Here is a 4,372-nt window from a genome sequence, read left to right as displayed (position 1 = left end):
ACAGATGGCCTTGGTGCCCTGACAGATGGCCTTGGTGCCCTGACAGATGGCCTTGTTGCCCTGACAGATGGCCTTGGTGCCCTGACAGATGGCCTTGGTGCCCTGATAGATGGCCTTGGTGCCCTGATAGATGGCCTTGGTGCCCTGACAGACTGKGCACCTCTTGAAGGCCAAATGGCCTTGGTGCCCTGACAGACTGGGCACCTCTTGAAGGCCAAATGGCCTTGGTGCCCTACCAGTTGGCCTTGGTGCCCTGACAGACTGGGCACCTCTTGAAGGCCAAATGGGCTTGCCCCTGAAATCACCAAATTCTAGGGATGGTAACAACAAAGTAGTCTATGCCTACCTGACACAATCATGATTATTTGCATTAATCCAGTGGCCATTTGTTTTGAAAAAAGTGTGCTACAGAAACACCCAGAAACACTGATAGCCAAACACAACAGTCTAGCTGGTGCACACCTGAATTAAAGGATAACTTACCGTRCATCAGACCTGTTACAGTAAATCTATCCATATCACTGTAAGAACACAAGGGCATGCTCATTTAAAAGATGGCTAGTCATTATTGGCCTGGTTCTGCAYGGAATGCAGCCACATTATGGGACACAGGCCAGATCATTATTAATAAAATTATATTTAAAAGAAATTGGTGAAACCAAATCATGTGCTGGTGCCAGCAGTGGAAAAAGCTGGTGTAGAACCCTGGGATGGTGTGCTCCAGGAACAGGGGTGGAGAGCCCTGGTAGACTAGTTAGTAGCCTGACACTGACCCCTGTTGGCAACCGAATGGTATTACACAACTTCTCTTACCTGCAGTCGTGGCCAAAAGTTTTGAGAATGACACAAATATGAATTTTCTCAAAGTCTGCTGCCTCAGTTTGTATGATGGCAATTTGCATATACTCCAGAATGTTATGAAGAGTGATCAGATGAATTGCAATTAATTGCAAAGTCCCTCTTTGCTATGCAAATTAACTGAATCCCCCCAAAAACATTTCCACTACATTTCAGCCCTGCCACAAAAGGACCAGCTGACATCATGTCAGTGATTTTCTCGTTAACACAGGTGTGAGTGTTGACGAGGACAAGGCTGGAGATCACTCTGTCGTGCTGATTGAGTTCGAATAACAGACTGGAAGCTAAAAGGAGGGTGGTGCTTGGAATCATTGTTCTTTCTCTGTCAACCATGGTTACCTGCAAGGAAACACGTGCCGTCATCATTGCTTTGCACAAAAAGGGCTTCACAGGCAAGGATATTGCTGCCAGTAAGATTGCACCTAAATCAACCATTTATCGGATCATCAAGAACTTCAAGGAGAGCGGTTCAATTGTTGTGAAGAAGGCTTCAGTGCGCCTAAGAAAGTCCAGCAAGCGCCAGAACCGTCTCCTAAAGTTGATTCAGCTGCGGGATCGGGGCACCACCAGTACAGAGCTTGTTCAGGAATGGCAGCAGGCAGGTGTGAGTGCATCTGCACGGCACAGTGAGGCGAAGACTTTTGGAGGATGGCCTGGTGGCAAGGAGGCAGCAAAGAAGCCACTTCTCTCCAGGAAAAACTCAGCGACAGACTGATATTCTGCAAAAGGTACAGGGATTGGACTGCTGAGGACTGGGGTTAAGTCATTTTCTCTGATGAATCCCCTTTCCGAGTGTTTGGGCATCCGGAAAAAGCTTGTCCGGAGAAACAAGGTGACGCTACCATCAGGCCTGTGTATGCAACAGTAAAGCATCCCTAGACCATTCATGTGTGGGTTGCTTCTCAGCCAAGGGAGTGGGCTCACTCACAGCTTTGCCTAAGAACAAAGCCATGAATAAAGAATGGTACCAACAATCCTCCGAGAGCAACTTCTCCCAACCATCCAGGAACAGTTTGGAGACGGAACAATGCCTTTTCCAGCATGATGGACCTTGCCATAGACAAAAGTGATAACTAAGTGGCTCGGGGAACAAAACATCGATATTTTGGGTCCATGGCCAGGAAACTCCCCAGACCTTAATCCCATTGGAGACTTGTGGTCAATCCCAAGAGGCGGTGGAACAAACAGAAACCCTCAAATTCTGACAAACTCCAAGCATTGATTATGCAGAATGGGCTGCCATCAGTCAGGATGTGCCACAGAAGTTAATTGACAATGCCAGGGCGGATTGCAGGGTCTTGAAAACAAGGGCAACACTGGAAATATTGACTCTTTGCATCAACTTCATGTAATTGTATAAAAAGCCTTTGACACTGTAATGATGAATGTTGTAATTATACTTCAGTATTCCATGTAACATCTGACAAAAATATCTAAAGACACTTGAAGCAGCAACTTAGTTTGAAAATTACATATTGTGTCATTCTCAAACCTTTGGCCACGAACTGTACATCTCAGTGTGAAATACTGAATGAAAGTATTGAAGCAAGAAACAGAATTACCATGTTTGTAAGGTGTTTCATTAGTGTTTCATGGGGGTGTGTTATCAGTCCACTGGGTCATACATAGGGTTGTACATTGTCCAAAACTTCCCAGAAATCCTGGTTGGAGGCTTCGGGATTTCCTTACTGTATTCCATCCTGATCCTGGGATCTTCCAACCAGGATTTTCCTACTTATTCCTCATCCTTATCCTGCGGAATCTTCCAACCAGGATTATCCTACTTATCCATCCTGATCCTGGGAATTCTTCCAACCAGATTCCTACTTTCCATCCTGATCCTGGAATCTTCCAACCAGGATTTCCTACTTATTCCATCCTGATCCTGGGAATCTTCCAACCAGGAGTTCCTACTGTATTCCATCTTGATCCTGGGAATCTTTCCAACCAGGATTTCCTACTTATTCCATCCTTGATCCTGGGAATCTTCCAACAGGATCTTTCCTACTTAGTCCATCCTGATCCTGGGAATCTTCCAACCAGGATTCCTACTTATTCCATCCTGATCCTGGGAATCTTCCAACCAGGATTTCCTACTTATTCCATCCTGATCCTGGGAATCTTCCAACCAGGATTTGTGTAAAACCATGGAATTTTGGGAAGGTTATGTCATTTGCAAGTCTAATCTAATAACATGAATAACATTTGAAGTTGTTTTACCGGTATGTGTTTATCCCCGGTGACTGCTCCAGCTGCCTCAGCACGTCGTTGTATCTCCTGTCTCTGTGTGTGTATCTTATCTCTGAGCATGGCAGAGTATCGATGGTACAGGATGTCTCTGAGACGGTGCATGTTTCTGTACGCCTCTAGATGGCGCTGATGTCCGAGACAAAAAAAAATATCAGAATCAACACCTACAATACTACATTTACATTTACATTACATTACATTTATTTTTTTCTTTTCCAGTAACATATTCTGACATCATTCATCGTATTGGTATCCTACAGACAAATGTATTTAAATGTATACAAACGTATTTATTGATTTATCTATATGGTATATATGAATGGTATCCACCAAGGCTGTAATTCTTGGGGTGCCACCAACCTGATCTAGCAGAGCCTGGCGAATGACGCTGTCTGGGTCACTAGCAGCACTCCCAGGGTGATCCTGACCCCCAGTCCCAGTATCTCTGCTCTGGGTCAGCTTCTTCCTCCAACGCTGAGGCCTGTCTTCATTCTCTGCCTGTCTCAAGTCAAACCACACAGAGGTTGGATGGAAACCGGGGAGACAGAGGGGGACTGTCTGTCTCAAGGATTCTGGACATATTTTCTGTCTATCAACAAGTCCAAACACATGTTGATGACTTTGTTTGTGTCCTTTAGGATGTTCTTTCTATGGCCGACAGACGTAGACAGACAGCACATCATACACATTACACAGACATACAGCTGGATGGAAATAAGGGGTCTGTCTGTACCAAACGCAGAAGGAAATAGAACAGTCTATGGTGTGTTTATGGAATCTCTATGGTCCCAATGATGCTGGACCTATTTAGTCACCAGTTCTGTCTTCCAGTGAAGCTCCCACATAATAACCTGCAGACATTGTGTTCTTCTTCCGGCAATTTCCTGTCAAAACGAATTATCCCGTACGTACGCATGCCAAACCTCAGAGGATTTGCCAGATTGCCCACCACTGTATTGCACACGTACGTACGCATGCACACACACACAGTGTGTGTGTGTGTGTGTGTGTGTGTGTGTGTGTGTGTGTGTGTGTGTGTGTGTGTGCTGCAGCATAGTAGGAGTATCGTGCTATTTGGGACACAGTCATATCTTATGTAATACACTGCTCAAAAAAATAAAGGGAACACTAAAATAACACATCCTAGATCTGAATGAATGAAATATTCTTAATAAATACTTTTTTCTTTACATAGTTGAATGTGCTGACAACAAAATCACACAAAAATTATTATGGGTGATTTAAATTTGATTTTCAATTGATT

The 4,372-nt window shown here is 44.4% G+C and overlaps 1 long non-coding RNA gene across 1 annotated transcript in view; it reads right to left on the bottom strand.

Annotated features, from left to right (window-relative positions):
* The window catches only part of LOC139026596 (uncharacterized), an 11,982-nt gene extending 8,388 nt beyond the window's left edge, over positions 1-3,594 (bottom strand). The window contains exons 1-2 of the long non-coding RNA XR_011478443.1: positions 3,469-3,594; positions 3,079-3,234 (exon numbers count right to left, since the gene is read on the bottom strand). This is a non-coding gene — a long non-coding RNA (uncharacterized lncRNA). The remainder of the gene's footprint in view (positions 1-3,078; positions 3,235-3,468) is intronic.
* Between the last annotated feature and the right edge of the window lie 778 nt (positions 3,595-4,372).

This window comes from Salvelinus sp. IW2-2015, unplaced genomic scaffold (genome assembly GCF_002910315.2).
Source record: "Salvelinus sp. IW2-2015 unplaced genomic scaffold, ASM291031v2 Un_scaffold5236, whole genome shotgun sequence".
NCBI lineage: Eukaryota > Metazoa > Chordata > Actinopteri > Salmoniformes > Salmonidae > Salvelinus > Salvelinus sp. IW2-2015.
The sequence above is the reverse complement of the archived record's forward strand: the minus strand, read 5'-3'. Positions and strand labels throughout refer to the sequence as shown.